The sequence below is a fragment of the Lactuca serriola genome, chromosome 3, assembly GCF_051521515.1.
Source record: "Lactuca serriola cultivar US96UC23 chromosome 3, Lser_US96UC23_V15, whole genome shotgun sequence".
NCBI lineage: Eukaryota > Viridiplantae > Streptophyta > Magnoliopsida > Asterales > Asteraceae > Lactuca > Lactuca serriola.
Genome location: NC_136410.1, coordinates 8,661,630 through 8,679,730, shown reverse-complemented (window position 1 = coordinate 8,679,730; position 18,101 = coordinate 8,661,630).

The following is an 18,101-nucleotide window of genomic DNA, read 5'->3' as shown; positions in this document are numbered from 1 at the left end:
AGAATAAAAAATTATGAATTTGATATATTTAAAATCATTTTTCGATAAAAATAGCTTCTTAAAAATTAAAAAAAAAAAAAAACATACTATGTTTATATATATATATATATATATATATATATATATATATTAAGGTAATGATTAGCATAGTTTAAGGAAATTTATTTTGTTGGAAAACACATGTGATTCTTTTCTTAATTGAACTTACTCCTCTCTCTTTCTTTCTCTCTCTCTCTCTCTCTCTCTATATATATATATATATATATATATATATATATATATATATATATATATATATATACTCCCTCCATCCCAAAACTATTGTCCATGTTTGATTATTTTCTCAATTGAACTTACTCCTCTCTCTCTCTCTACACACACACACACACACACACACACACACATATATATATATATATATATATATATATATATATATATATATACACTCCCTCCATCCCAAAACTATTGTCCATGTTTGATTTTTGAAGTCTTTCCATGTCAACTTTGACCATAAATAACTTTATTTGTGTTAGATAATTTTTGATGAAATTTATAACATTGAAAATACATTTTAAAAACACTTTATTCATATATCTTGCATAAACAAATTATATAACTAAAAATAAATTATTTAAGGTCAAAGTTGAACAAAAGAGACTTAAAAAGTCAAACGTGGACAATAATTTTGAGACGGAGAGAGTGTTATCTTTATATATATATATATATATATATATATATATATATATATATATATATATATATATATATAGAGAGAGAGAGAGAGATAGAGAAAGAGAGAGAGTTAGGTTCATATATAAACCTAATATATTGTGTGAATGTATGGCTAATTCTTAACCAATCATTTCATAAAGGTAATATAGTAAAATTCATTAAGTAGTTAATTACTAACCAAATTTAAAAACCAATAATTTAGGAAAAGTAAACAACTATCGTTAATACAAAATCCCTTTACTGAGGAAATTTAATTGAAACCATCAAGCTCGTCTTCAAACACTTATCATCATCATCATCATCTACACACATTGCCATCTCGCCGATATTGACACCCTCAATTGCGATTGAAGGTTATCGTTACTCACCACATGTCGTTTTCGTTTCGTTCAACATCATCAAAACATTACCCATCATCGACTCTACCCTAACCATCCACCATCTTCACATATCCGCCATACCAATCATCATTATTTCATTTTTTTAACCAGGAACACCACAACCTTCTTCTTCACTCCACCCTATTTACCACCAAAAACCATATGCTTATATTTGAAGGACATCAGAAGGCAGGTTGCAATGCATTAGCCCCATTTTTACTGGAATAATTATGATTAGAATCTTAGTTTTGAAAGAGGGAAGTCATGATTTTCTTTTTTTTTGTTCGGTTAACGCATGCCAACTGCTCGACGAATTGCTCTTGCAATTTTGCATCAGAAATTTTGATGTGGGTTTGACTATTTCCATGGATTTTGAGCAAGAACTTTGGTTCTTGTAAAAATTAGGTAAAACTTGATAGGTACTTAAGTATGTATTGGGTATGTGTGTTTTATTGTCCAAGAGTCGTTTTTCATTTTAAATTTGTCATATTGACATATGTCTTGTTCGTTACGAAGCTTTTATTGATTAAAACCCTTATTGACTTATCATTATCATAATGTTTCTAGATCTACTGGAAAGAAGTACCAACGGCCAAGCATGGGATTTATACCTGAAGCATCTAATCCTCAAATATTTTTTAGAAATTTTGATTTCCGGTTGATGATAATTCTTTTTTTTTCTCATGTTTAATCTCTATAAGAAATTTTCATATCTAATATATTTGGTCTTTATCTTATTCCAATCCTTATGGGGCATTTCATGTGTAAAAAATTTTCATGGTTTTTTCTACCGTCTCCTACTTCACTTTTAATATATTTTTTTATTCCAATAAAGAAAAGCTTGGAGCTTGATTAAGTGTTTGTTTTAACTATGTCAATTTCAAGAATCTTGTATTTTCTTGTTAATATGATGGGGGTGTGAGATAAAAGGGTTAGTACCGTTTGTTAATCTGTTATATACTTTTGTAGTTGATTATATATTTGGTTTTGAATTGCTTAACTGTCATATTATTTAAGATTGAACAAAATTGGTTTATTATAAAGTTCCATTCTTAAATAACGGTATATATATACTATCATGGATATGTAATAATCAATACTCATATAATAAAAAAAAATACATGCTTAAAGAATGCTTACATTTGTATAATATAACAATGGATTATGAAAATTGGTTCCATGCTTATTTATGTTTAATATCAATTATAGAATACAGATTTATGAAATTGATTATACAATAAGATATATAAAAAAGGATTCTCAACTACTTTGTTTTACTTTTGTAGTTGCAAATGTAACACAAGAAGCACCACAACAAGCATCAATAGATTTACAAGCAGAACCAAATTGGTTTATTATAAATTTCCATTCTTAAAGAACGGTATATATATATATATATATATATATATATATATATATATATATATATATATATATATATACTATCATGGATATGTAATAATCGATACTCATATAATAAAAAAAAATACATGCTTAAAGAATGCTTACTTTTGTATAATATAACAGTGGATTATGAAAATTGGTTCCATGCTTATTTATGTTTAATATCAATTATAGAATACAGATTTATGAAATTGATTATACAATAAGATATATAAAGAAAGGATTCTTAACTACTTTGTTTTACTTTTGTAGTTGCAGATGTAAGACAAGAAGCACCACAACAAGCATCAATAGATTTACAAGCAGAACCTCTACAACAATTACCATTGGAAGAAGTGTTTAAACAAGAAGAGCAACAAATAAAAATCCAAGGGGAATAGAACTTGTGTTTTGAAAAACAATAATTTTGTTTGTTTTTGTTTTATTTAATGTATTTGGTTTTTGAAACTAAGAGAATGATGTTGATAACCTTTATGCAATACTATTTCTGAGAATGAAAATGTGAAATTGGTATGATTTCAAATTCATTCTTGAAGCATAATAATTTGATTTTTATACATTCATTCTTGAAGAACCTCAGATGTGATAACACGGTTGTTAGAATAAACATAACCAAAGGTATATTCTTCCAGAATAAGCATAACCATATGTACATGCTTGAAGAATGTGATATGTATATAAATATAAAGAATGCAAAGGGTGTTCATATTCTCATAGATAGCTTTGTCAAATTCTATTTTTATTTATTTTTTATATTATTCTCATAAGAATATGTCAACTTTGCAATAATAATAATTGTTATTTTGATGCAAATTACTATTATTAACAAATATGCATGCATATTCTTTAAGAATATTAGTTCTCAAACAATCATTTGACTGTAGTCATATTTTTTTTAAGAATGAAAGGACATGTTCAATGATCTTAAACTCCTTTTATTTAAATAATAATAATAATAATAATAAATTTTGTTAGCTTATATGGAATTGAAAAAATGTAACTCCCTAAATAATAGCAACTTCCTTACTTTGTGATGAATAACAATGTCTATAATGCCCTCACGCACAAGTTTTTTCTTAAATAAATCAATGTTACTATGTGATGCATGACAAGGTAACTATCGTATACCACATCAATTTTATTCATTAAGAATTATAATCCAACGGTCCAAATCTAGTCATACATTCACATAATAATTGTAATTCATATTTAATCCTAACCCTATATATATATATATATATATATATATATATATATATATATATAGAGAGAGAGAGAGAGAGAGAGAGAGAGAGAAGTTTAATTGAACCCTTCTCTATATAGAGGTAAGTTCAATTGAAAAAATAAAAAAGGTTGAGAATGGAGGAATCATTCCCAGTCAATCATTTATTTTTACCGCAAAAGCCTCCAACGTACCGGCGAAAATGGGAAAGGAATACATATGTGTTTTGCAACAAAACATTTTCTTTAAATTATGCTAATCATTACCTTAATATATACAAAAAACATATTTTTTTTTCTGTTTTTTATTTTATTTTTAAGGAGCTATTTTTATCGAAAAATGATTTTAAATACATCAAAATTCATATTTTTTTCTTCTCTATGAATAGAGGTCCATATTGATATAGTTTTAAGAGAAAACAAGATTTTTTTTTTCTTTTTTTGATAGTTTCATCTCTTGTTATTCATAAGTGAATAAAAATACATCAGATTTTTACTACAGTACATTCATTATTCACTTATGAATAAAAAGTATGATTATTTTTTTTAGAGTTTAAATTGAAAAAATAAAAAGTATGTTTTTTTCTATTTAATTTAATGTTTTATTAATAATAAAATAGGGTCCTCACCTCTCTCTCTCTCTCTCAGTTGATTGTCTTTTTCCCCAACTTTGAAACCTGCATCGTCACCACGCCTCCTTCTTTATTCCTACGATCGATCATAGATCAGAAGGTAAATAGTGTGGAGCTACCCTTTTGTTATTGGTCGATCATACATAAAAAGAAACAATGGCAGAGAGAAGCAAAGAAATCTGGTTATTGCTAAGTGAACTGATAAGAAACGATAGTATACAAGAACTGATCAGAAATGGAGTTGTTTATGGTTAAGCAATTGAAATTTTTGTCACAAACTTATATCAGAATATGAAGCTTCTACATCATATGGGTTACATTAATTTATCTGAAGAACTCGATAACCTAAGCTCTCCTTCCTCGCTTTGAAACTTGCAACTCAACCTTCTCTTTCGGCTACCAAATGTTTTGTGAGGAAGATGATGCCCCCACCAAAAGATGAAAACTCTGATATGGTTCTGATATGGTTTCTCCATCATCGAATCGTCATCTTGTCCGTTTGTTGGCCATCATCTAATAAAACAAAATACACACATACATACCGAGATCAATTCGACTTCAACAACAAACGTAGCAGAATGCATCACCGATTTAACTTTATGCCAACCAAAAACCGCTTTCTCTCCTACATTCTTCAAATTCACTGTAAGAGAATTCAAAGGCATATTAAACAAATGCATCTCAACAAACAACCCCAGTTTCGCTAATGATTTCCAATATGCCATTTAATCTCATAGATTCTTTAAAACTCTCACACGTTAGAAACCTAAAATTGTCTTCAATGTCGCGCCAAGTAGTTAGGGATTTCAGAAGCATACCTCTTAGGGATAAAATGGCTCAACGGGTGTTGATTGGGTAGATTGGGATGAAATCCGATAAGGCGGTAGAGTGATACCATTCGAGCATTGAACCATAGATTGACTAGATTGATCTATTGTGTTCATCGATTAGGGTGTGGGAGACTTTGTATATGAAGGGGATGAACCATTTTGGGTCTAGAGTTGTTTTTTTGGGTGGTGTTCCTTGATTAATCTGTTATGATCATCGATTGGGGTTGTTTTCTTTTCGGGAGGTAGGCCAGGAGAGAGAGAGAGAGAGAGAGAGAGAGATTTCTTAATTTTTTAATTATAAAAATAGATAAAAAATGAAAAAGAAATACCTCAAGGGTATTTTAGTCTTTTTAGTTTTCCGAAGTACCAAATCTACAAGAAAACTACCTCAAAAGGACCACAAATCCAAAAAAGTCGTGGTTTGGACTGAAGCCCCAAAAAAATGCATACCACAAGGACCATTTTTGCAATTTTGTCATATATAAATATAACATACATAAACTCTTTACAGTTTACATCAACTCTCATCACATGTTATAATCACATATGAATAAAAAGCATATTCGTATTCCTCACAAGTTATATTTGTAACATCCCAAAATACAACCCAAAATTTTTTGTTTAATCATTACTAAAATCATTAGATCAATACTATAAAATAGAACCCATATGTCAATGTATCCAAAACCATAACAAAGTATCACAAGAAAACTATATCAAGGCTGTATCAAATCATGTTAATGAAAAGCTAATCAACTCCCAGGACAAAAACTGAAGCTGTGGTGTGTGCGATGCCATCATCCCGAGCCCTTCCCTTTACTTGCGGAAGTACCTAAAACCAAAACTGAAACTGTCAGCACGAAGCTTAGTGAGCTCCCCCAAACTACCACATACCATACAATAACATATAAACACATACTGGGCCTTGCCCACTGCATCGGACCGATGTCTGAAAACTGCATCGGACCGAAGTCTGGAACTAACCAGGGCCTTGCCCACTGCATCGGACCGAAGTCCAGAACTAACTGGGACCTTGTCCCCTTCATCGGACCGAAGTCCAGAACTAACTGCATCGGACCGAAGTCCGGAAACTGACTGAGCATAACATAGCATAAACATATCAACTAGCATAAGCACATATATTGCATACTTCATCGGAACGAAGTTCGGAACACACAATACAAAACATAGTTGAATCACAAAGACATCAAGCAATCTAACTACTGCATCAGACCGAGGTCCGGAACTACAACTAACTAAACGGGTCGGCATTGTGGCTGTAGACCCGTTCCTACTAAAAGGAAGACTCACCTCGTAGTCTAGCTGCTGAATGAACTGCTCTGGAATCTGTCTGCTGCTGCTCTGGTTTCACCCCGGCTACAATTTCCATAAGTACACTCAATCAAATACTGATAACTATACTGAGGGTAAAATGACTATTTTACCCCTGGTCAAAGTCAACATACAAGTGACCTGACTCGTCGAGTTGGCCCACCAACTCGTCGAGTCCCTACTCTCATTTCTCAATTATGCTCGCTACTACTCGTCGAGTTTGGCATAGACTCGATGAGTTCCTCTTTGATACAAACACTTAGTCAATCTGCATCCGACTCGCCGAGTTGTATGAACAACTCACCGAGTCCGTTCTTGGGATATGAAGATTGCCTCGGACTCGCCGAGTCAGGGCATTGACACGCCGAGTCCCTCCATGAATGAGTCCGATCTCCGACTCACTGAGTCCACCTAAAACTCACTGGTTCCACTCAGCATAAAACATAGAAGGGGGAAACTCGAGGACTCGCGACCCGACTCGTCGAGTCTGAAGAACGACTCGCCAAGTCGGTTGCATGCAACTTCTATACAATCGATTCTGCTCAAAACCACGGCATACAATTTATAGATCTGAGTTTCTAAGGCTTGTTTACCACGTAAAGTTTCCAACTTTACGTGTACATATACATGAAAAGGGTTTTATAGGCTCAAAAGACACTTAAAAGAGTAGATCTAGGGTTTTCATGCAAAATGGCTCCATAAAGGTGGTAGATCTGAGCTTTTGAAGCTCAAACCCAGCTAGATCCACTGGCTATTCAACTCAACACGATTTCTCAACTACAATCAAGCTAGGGAGTGGATAGAAATGGCCTAAATGAGATTTCTAATGGAAGATCAACATAGAAACAGAAGAGATTCGGATTATACCTCAACAAACTCTGGATTGGACTCTAGATCTTTGCTTCTCACCTTCCCTTTTAGTCCTTCCTTCTTTCTTTTGTCCAAACTTCAAAAGATACACAAGATATGCTCAAAATGCCCAAATAATGGCTAGGGTTTGCTAAATGACGTTCTGAGGGTGAAGGAGGCGAGTTTGGAGCTGATAACATGGTTTAAATAGGATGCAAAACCCGTGGATCTAGGGTTCCTTCCAGATTGGCTGACTTGCCGAGTCCAGGATATGGACTCGCCGAGTTGCCAACTTAAACGTGCTCAATATCTCGACTCTACTCGGCGAGTTGGGCCTACAACTCGCCGAGTCCCAGCTAAAAAATGCAAAAATACTTAGATTAAAATACATACTAGGAACCAAGTGTTACAGCTCTCCCCCACACATTTTAGACTTTGTCCTTGAAGTCTGTCGCTGCAGCATCTGGAAATAACTCTTGGTAGTGCTCCCTCATCTCCTCCTTAGCCTCCCATGTCCACTCAGACCCCTTTCGATGCTGCCACTGCACCTTTACCAGCTGAACCACCTTGTTCCTCAAGGTCTTCGTCTTTCAATCCAAAATCGCAACCGGTCTCTCAATATAATTCAGGCTGCTATCAACTTGAATATCCTCCAAGGGTACAACTGCTGACTCATCTACCAAACACTCCCTCAAGTGGGAAACATGGAAAGTGTTGTGGATCTGGCTAAGCTCTGCCAGAAGATCTAACCGATACGCAACCCGACCCACCCAGGCCAAAACTCTGAAAGGACGGATGAACCTGGGGCCCAGCTTGCCCCTCTTCCGAAACCTGATGACACCCTTCCAGGGTGATACCTTCAGGAGGACCATGTCGCCTACCTGAAACTCCAAGTCTGATCGCCTCCTGTCGTCGTAACTCTTCTGCCGACTATGTGCAGTCTGCAGTCTACTACGAACCTGCTGGATCAACTCTGTCGTCTTGAGCACTACTTCGGTGCTCCCAATGACACGCTAACCGACCTCGCTCCAACAAATCGGGGTCCTGCACTTCCTCCCATAGAGCATCTCAAAAGGAGGGCGGTCAATACTCGCATGATAACTGTTGTTATACGAAAATTCCGCTAACGGAAGATATGTATCCCAACTGCCACCGAAATTTAAGACACATGCCCGGAGCATGTCCTCAAGATTTACTATTGTCCTCTCGCTCTGCCCGTTCATCTGAGGGTGGAAAGCGGTGCTAAAATGGAGACGAGTACCCATCTCATTATGAAACCGCTTCCAGAATATTGAAGTAAAACGGACATCTCGATCTGACACTACTGAAATAGGCACTCCATGTCGTGCCACAACCTCTCGCACATAAATATCGGCTAGTTTCTCAGCCGATATGCTCTCCTGGATCGGTATAAAATGAGCACTCTTCGTCAATCGATCCACTATAACCCAAATCGAATCCACTCCACGTGCGGTCCTGGGAAGCTTAGTAAGAAAATCCATGGTGATGTCTTCCCATTTCCACACTGGAATGTCTAACGGCTGCATCTTGCCGTGAGGCCTCTGGTGTTCCGCCTTAACCTTCCTGCAGGTCAAGCACCTCTCCACATACCAGGCGACATCCCGCTTCATGCAGGGCCACCAATAGTCAGGTCGAAGATCCCTATACATCTTCGTTGCCCCTAGGTGGATGGAAAATCGAGACTGGTGAGCCTCGTCCATCAGCACTTTCCGTACTCCGCCCCAGTACAGTACCCAAACTCTCCCATGAAGGGTCAACAATCCTCAAATATCATAGTCGAAGGAAGCTACTCGACCCACAATCCTCTCACACTTCTGACTCTCATCCTTGAGGCCCTCAACCTGAGCCTCTTTGATCTACTTTAACAATGGAGTAATTACTGTCATCCTCAAACATATGTCCCTGTTCGGGGCCGCTGCCGCCTTGTGGCTCAGTGCGTCGGCCACTACATTGGCCTTCCCTGGGTGATAAAGGATCTCACAATGATAATCCTTTACCATGTCTAACCACCGCCGCGGCCTCATGTTAAGATTCAGCTGATCAATGAGATACCTCAGACTCTTATGATCCGTGTAGATGGTACAACGGACCCCATAAAGGTAATGCCTCCAAATCTTGAGAGTAAACACCACTGCCCCCATCTCTAAATCATGCGTAGGATAGTTAGCCTCGCGAGGCTTCAACTGTCTCGAGGCGAAAGCTATCACACGACCTCACTGCATCAACACTACTCCCATACCTATGATTGAAGCATCACAGTATACTACAAAATCCTCTACTCCCTCTGGCAGGGTAAGGATCGGTGCCTCGCACAATCTCTGCCTGAGGGTCTCAAATGCTGCCTGCTACTCAGGCCCCCAGCGAAACACCACCGACTACTTAGTCAGTCGGGTGAGTGGTACAGCTATCTTGGAGAAATCCTGGATGAATCTCCTATAGTACCCTGCCAACCCTAGGAAGCTCTGAATCTCAGATGGAGATCTCGGGACCTCCCACTGCATCACGGCCTTTATCTTGGCCGGATCTACCAAAATACCATTCTGATTGACGAGGTGCCCAAGGAACTGCACCTCACGCAACCAAAACTCGCTCTTGGAGAACTTTACGAAAAGTCTCTCCCTCCTCAGAATCTCTAGCACCTCCCTCAGGTGCTCCTCATGCTGCTCCTGAGTCTTGGAATAAACCAAGATATCATCAATGAATAATATCACCGACCGATCCAACAACGTCCAACAAACGCAGTTCATGAGATCCATGAACGCGGCTGGAGTGTTGGTGAGCCCAAGCGGCATCACCACGAACTCATAATGACCATACCGGGTCCTGAAAGTAGTCTTCTGCACATCCTCATCCCTGACTCGCATCTGATGATACCCGGAGCATAAATCGATCTTGGAAAACCAAGATGCTCCCTTCAGCTGATCAAACAAATCATCTATCCTCGGGAGTGGGTAACGGTTCTTCACCGTTACCTTATTCAACTCCCGATAATCTATACACATACGGTGCGACCCGTCCTTCTTCTTCACGAACAAAATTAGTGCTCCCTAGGGCGAACTGCTCGGCTTGATAAAACCCTTGTCTAGCAGCTCATGCAGCTGCATAGACAACTCCTGCATCTCTGGGGGAGCCAACCGATACGGTGCCTTGGCTATCGAAGCCGCAGCAGGGACCAGGTCAATCCTGAACTCGACCTGTCTCTCGGGAGGTATTCTAGGCAAATCCTCTTAAATACATTCGGGTAGTCTCACACTACCGGAACATCGTCAACCGTCGTCTTGCCCTTCTCCCGGGCATCTAAAACATAGGCAATATAATCGGCGCAACCCTGCTGGAAATAACGCCTCGCTCTCGCTGCTAAACACAGAACCGGTCCGCGTTGTGGTCTCTCACCCTGAATCACTAACTCTCCCCCATTGGGAGTGCGAACCTTCACTAACTGTAGCTCACAGTCTATCACCGCCCCATTGGGGCTCAACCAATCCATGCCTACTATGACCTTATTCCCTCACAGGGGAATAGGGACCAAGTCCACCGGAAACTGCTCATCAAATAACTATAGAGAACATCCTCTGTGTACTCTCGCCACCCTAATGTCCTGTCAGCTGCTATCTCAACCTCAAGTGGACAATCTAGCTCCCGAGGAGCTCTGCTAAAAATATTGCTAAGCGCAAGAGAGACGAATGATCGGGTAGCCCCCGAATCAAACAATATTGTGGCTGAAATGCCGTTCACTGAGAACGACCTTATACAAAACATATAACCATAAGAAACAATCAATAATAAAAGCAGAGATAATGGAAAAATACATACCCATCACCACGTTAGGATTCGCTCGCGCCTCCTCTGCTATCAGCTAAAAAGCCCTACTCTTCGCCACCGGCGTCTCAACTCGGCCCTGACGGCCATCTGTAATCCTCAAAGTAGCAGGAGCAGGTGCTGACACCTTTCCTGCAGCAGCTAAACTCGGACACTGGGACTTTTTATGTCCCCTCTGATTGCACTGGAAGCAAATCAAATTTGTTGCCGCAATGACAGTAGTAGTGGTTGTACAATCTCTGCTCATATGCCCAGTCCGACCGCACTTGTAGCAGCCGGAACTCCCTCCCTTCCACGCCCCATCGTGCAATCTCCCACACTTGCACACCGACTGTGGCTCTGCTGACTCTTGGATCTGTGATCTGAAGCCTTGGGCTTTTTGCCCGAACTCCCTGAACCCGAAGCCGCCTCCGGCTTCCTTTTTCTCTCCATCTCAAGGTCAATCTCTCTCTCGAGCCCTAGCAATCATGTCATCCAGCATTTTACAGCTAGACCAACTCACAAACTGGCGGATGTCACTCCGCAGCATCTCATGATAACGGGCCTTCTTCATTTCCTCATCAGCTGCATATTGAGGAACGAGAAGCGCCCTTTCCCTGAACTTGGCGGTAATCTCCACCACTGTCTCTGTAGTCTGGGTGAGATCCTGAAACTCCCTGGCTAACTGCTGCACCTCAATAACCGATGCGAACTCGGCTTTGAACCTGGAAGTAAAGTCAGCCCAGGTCATAGCATCCAAAGCTGCGTCATCTCCAATGACATGTCCTACCTCCTCCCACCAATCCCGTGCCCCGTCCTTAAAAAGACAGGACGCCAATCTGACCTTCTTCCCCTCGGGACATCTGCTCGTGCAGAAAGTGTTAGCCACATCTGCCAACCATCTAGTACTCACTATGGGGTCCCGTGCCCCATGATAATCTGGAGCTCCACATGCCCGGAACTCCCTAAACGTAAGCGTGCGCGACCCCATCATGGCCACAACCTCAGCACGAAATGTGCCTAGTCTGTCCTCCATCAACTCTAGTATACCCTCCTTGATCGAACCAAAGATCACTGGAGTCTGCTCAAGAATGATATGGGTCACCTATGAAGTAAAGAACTCTCTAGTCTGTTCATCTAGATGCTCGGCTCCCGAGCCTGATCCGGATCCCTCTCCGGCACCGAAACTGTCGGCTGCTGGCCTAGGTCGCAAAACCACCATTCTGAAAACATATCATGGCAAACGTTAGTACACTGAAATATCTCAAGGGATCGCTGCTACTACAAGCTTCCTGGTCTCATCTAAACCTTCCTTGATTCGAGTGCATATCCTCTGCTTTCAGTAGTACGGGCCCATACTACCTTACACATCTATCCGTACTTTCCTCAAGAACTGCATCGACTCCACCAAGTCACCCCACTGCTACTGTCTTCTGCTACTCACATCCTAGGCTTGCCCTAGGGAAACCTTTGACTCCACCCAAACCAGTCCTTAGCTGCTGAAGGCCTCCTTGCAATGCCAATTAGCCACCACCTGAATACCATCACATGCAATGAGGCTTGGATAATCCTTCGAGTAAAAGACTCATCCATACAACGGTTAGACTCAAACGAGAGCTGCGTAATAGGGTCAAATCCGGCACTCTGAGATTATCCAACCCTGACCACATGTGACGTGATGTATTCACCTAATGGCTAACTCCCATCACTCAGAGTCCCACTAAGCACAAAGCAAGCAACATTCAGATAAAGGAAACATACTCATGCAAACTATTCTCATAACCAAGAAACTGTACTAGCATACAATGCTAAGCTCATACTATCAGGCATAACCTACACAGGCCATCCTACTACTGCCTACTCACTACTAGCATGCAATTCTCATGAAGCTGAAACACATAAAGCAGGCACATAAGGCATCCTCCTAGATCCTTAGTCCTATACTAGCATGATGTTCTACTAAAACCGGAACTGATAATAGAAACTTGTATGGGTAATTTGGGAGTACTTACTTGAGCTCGGCTAATCGCATGCACCACACCTTTTTCTGTTTATCAAAACTCTTTTTCTTTCTAAGTTCTTTTTCAAAAATCTTTTTCGAAAATGTTTTTCCTTTGAAAATCATTTACCATTTCCTTAGTTTGAGTTCAGACACATTCGAAAGTGTATTCGAATCCCTCAAACCAAAGCTCTGATACCAACTTGTAACATCCCAAAATACGACCCAAAAATTTTTGTTTAATCATTACTAAAATCATTAGATCAATACCATAAAATAGAACCCATACGTCAATGTATCCAAAACCATAACAAAGTATCACAAGAAAACTGTATCAAGGCTATATCAAATCATGTCAATGAAAGGCTAATCAACTCCCAGGACAAAAATGAAGTTGTGGTGTGTGCGATGCCATTATCCTGAGCCCTTCCCTTTACTTGCGGAAGTACCTGAAACCAAAACTGAAACTGTAAGCACGAAGCTTAGTGAGCTCCCCCAAACTACCACATACCATACAATAACATATAAACACATACTGGGCCTTGCCCACTGCATCGGACCGATGTCCGGAAACTGCATCGGACCGAAGTTCGGAACTAACCAGGGCCTTGCCCACTGCATCAGACCAAAACCCGGAAACTGCATCGGACTGAAGTCCGGAACTAACTGGGACCTTGTGCCCTGCATTGGACCAAAGTCCGGAACTAATTGCATTGGACCAAAATCCGGAACTGACTCGGACCTTGTCCCCTGCATCGGATCGAAGTACGGAAACTGACTGAGCATAACATGGCATAAACATATCAACTAGCATAAGCACATATACTGCATACTTCATCGGACCGAAGTCCGGAACACACAATACAAAACATACTTGAATCACAAAGACATCAAGCAATCTAACTACTGCATCAGACCGAGGTCCGGAACTACTGCTAACTAAACGGGCCGACAATGTGGCCGTAGACCCGTTCCTACTGGAAGGAAGACTCACCTCGTAGTCTAGCTGCCGAATGAACTGCTCTGGAATCTGTCTGCTGCTGCTCCGGTTTCACCCCGGCTACAATTTCCATAAGTACACTCAATCAATACTGATAACTATACTGAGGGTAGAATGACTATTTTACCCCTAGCCAAAGTCAACCTCTTGGTCAAAGTCAACATACAAGTGACCTAACTCGTCGAGTTGGCCCACCAACTAGTCGAGTTTTGTGGCAACCCGAAAATTTCTAGCTTACATTCTTCATTTCTTATCAAAGTTAAACTCATTTTTTCTATTTTCTAGCACTGTTTGGAGTCAAATAGAGTGTTTAAATGTTAGTATAAGCAGGGTAGGAGTCGTGGGATAAGTATTGTGGGTGTATCGCCTTGTATTTGAGCCAATCACACCAACACAAGGTGTGTGCGGCCGCACACAAGAGTGTGCGGCCGCACACCCATCACAACCGCACACACTCCCCCTATATATATTCAAGACTTAGGCATTTTTGAACACATTCTACACTTCTTCAAAGCTAGGACCCGAAATCCTCTCAAGTATCATCCAAATCTCCTTGTGGATCTTCATAAAAGGTAGCATCTTTAGCCAAGAATACCAAGAACACTACGTGTGTACGGCCTCACACACACACACTGGCCAGACATGTCTCCTGGCCGCACACACACTCATAGTGTGTGTATTGACCGTACACTCCCTTGTGTAGCCAAATACCCCTTTTATACAATCACTTATGGTTGTAACACTTCAAAAGAAGTGTTTACTAGTCCCTAAGGTGGTCCCAAATTCAATAATTAGTTGTTTTAAACACTAATTGTATTTCATATATGTGTCATATATGTTAAATAGGATCCGCGTGTGTGTTCAAGTCTTCCCTTGACACTTAGCATCCTATACAATCCGTTCATCCAAACCATTCACTACAAGTGAGTTCATACCCCTTAATCAATGATTTAAATGTTTTTAAATGCTTTTATGGTGGGGGGGGGGGATGCAAGTTGAATACTTATAGTTATTATATCAATCACATGTGATTAATAACTACAAAACCAGTGGTTTTCTTACTATTCAAACTGTTTACCAAACTACTATACTTCAAACTGTTTTTACAAACTCTTTTACTTGTCAAATACTTTTACTTAAACTCTTTTATACTTATTATCAAATGCATGCCTATGTATGTATAGTTATATAAGCAATGTTTAAAGGGCTTAGGAAGGCCAGCTCGCTTTATCTCCTTTTCCTTGTTGGGATGTGGCTTTAGGGCATCGGTTATCCGTCCAAAGGTCGTCTAAATATTAGTTATATATTATGTATACATATATAGAGATAAAAGTTCTTTCAACCAGTTCCATACCTTTGGGTAGCAAGGGTTTCACAAACATGATCATACATTACTAGTAAGCTACCATGGGGGTAGCACAGGATGATACTAATACGAGTAGTACACACATTACATTACTATACATGCTAGATATAGAGAGAACACACATTATGTGACAACCCAAGTTAAGCCAAGGATGGCGGTTAAGCCAAGCATGAGCTCTACCACAGACCTGTTCGCAAAACACTTTCACCCTATTCCATAACATAGGAGTCGGAGTCAAGAAAATCACTGCGAGTTGAGCCAGTAAAGTTCCGAGTGATGAGACCCTATACTCGCTAGAGATGACCTAGACCGAGGAAACTCAGAACCTTCAGAGGAGTAGTTGCAGTAGATGCCCTTACTACTGAGGCACTTCGTCCACCCAGTTATAGACAGGTAATGCCTATCATCCCCCACCCTCTCGCATGGAGGAAATCGTCGTCGCCCTGTAGACGATGAAATACACTTTCCGAAGTGAACACTAGGATACCGAGGACCACAGGATAACCTTCACAGCCAAGAATCCTTGATCAAGGTGTGATAGTAGTGGCATCAAGCCTCATGACCTATATCCCGAAGAGATTATAGACTTGACACCAGCCTTGGTGTTAGTCGAAGGGTTATGCAGGAACATGCACTTTCCACGCCAGAATAAACCACAGTCTTAGAGATTCCTTGGACTATTAGGTGTTCCACGGATACTATCTCACACAGAGATAGTAGAACCACCTCCCGAGATAGTCCAACACTCGTTTGGTGAAACCCTATATTCCCGACCTCCGGGGTTTCCGCATCTCAAGCTTCGTTAGTGCAGATTCCTTTTGCACAAGCTTGAGATAGACACTCTACAGCAACCCGATAACCATAGTCACGCAACCCACTCGACGATCTAGAAAGTCTTTATCAACCAGTTGACAGGAAACGCGAGACCAAAGACCACTCGAGCTTTCTAAGAACCAACCCGAAGGACTACACACACAGTACGAGTAAGAACGTTAGGAACTTCGGAATGGCGATCACGCCAGTGATGATCTTGCCATAGAAGTACACTATGTTCTTATTACTGAAAAGCTCTACCCATTCCGAGAGCATAGGACCATTTGAGAATCCTTATGGAGACTTGGTCCAACCCTTTTTCAGGCCGCTACTACCTTCGGATGTACCACAAGATTCACACCTGATCGATCCACTTCTTAGACTTGATATGTCATCTCCCGACATCACTCTTCGTGCCTCACTCATCTTTATAGAATCCATCGAGAACCCTAACCTTGTAGATACACCAGTTGGAACCCACTAGCTACACTAGACGGAATCCGCATCCCGTACGTGAAGGTCTGTCGGAATGACAAACACAGACTGGAGTTCACTTGGGAATGCGAGGACAACCGTATAGGAAGTACTCTCTTATCTCTAATTGGCCATTCATACCCACTTCCTTTCCTAGACCTGAATTTCGGGACGAAATTCCCTCTAACGGGGGGATGATGTGACAACCCAAGTTGTCCCGTTACATTTCCCCGTTACCGTTAACGGAATATTCCACTGTATAAAAGTTCCGTTAATTAGAGGTCATCAGTTTAATAAACATCCCAATTGTTTACATTTAAAATGTCGTTAAGTCGTGATAAAAGGAAATAAAAACACAGGACACACATTTCCATTTATTTGGAAAATGTCAAGTTTTATTATTATGACCACTAAATCGCGTGCGACCAAAAGCCCCGTTTAACGGCAGTATCGGGTAAAATTCCACTGAGCCCCGACTCGGAACCCTATATAAGGGTGAGTCGAGTCCATTGGAGACTTTTTACACTCTCTCTCTAGACCCGTTTTCGCCCCGAATCCGCAACCAAACGCTTCCAAATTGTAAGTCCGCCTACCCTAGCCTATTCTAAACATATTGATTCATGTTTATGGCCCAAAATTCGGACTTAGAAGCAATGGAAAAGGAGTTCATGGCCTAAGATCCTCCTTAGGCCGTAAACACCCTATTTAAGGCCAAAATGACCCAAACTTGTCCCCAATGGCTTGGAAATAAATAGAGGAATTAGCCTAGGAGTGTTTGCACATCTAAAACAATCATTTTGAGGCTTAAAAGAGAGTTTACGGCCCAAGCACTTGCTTAGGCTGTAAACACCTCTAAACTATGTCAAAATGCCTCCAAAACACTCCCAAACCACCCTAGGGCTTAACACATAAATTAGGGGCTTATTCACTTGGGTTTAGATCACTTAAACATTAAGAATTGGAGGATTAATAGGAGTTTACGGCCCAGACATGTGTCAAGGCCATAAACTCCCCAAACCAAGCCAAAATGTTGGTTTTTGTCCCCCAAATGACCTTAGACTATTTCTATAAAATGCTAGGAAGGATTTAAGGGCTTAAACACAAGAAATGGAGGGATTAAAAGGAGTTTACAGCCCAAGCCAGTGTCTAGGCCGTAAACTCCCCAAAACACATCCAAATGTTAGATTTAATCCCCCAAAATAGCATCATACTCCATTATAAATTACTAGTAAGGTAATAGGGGCTTA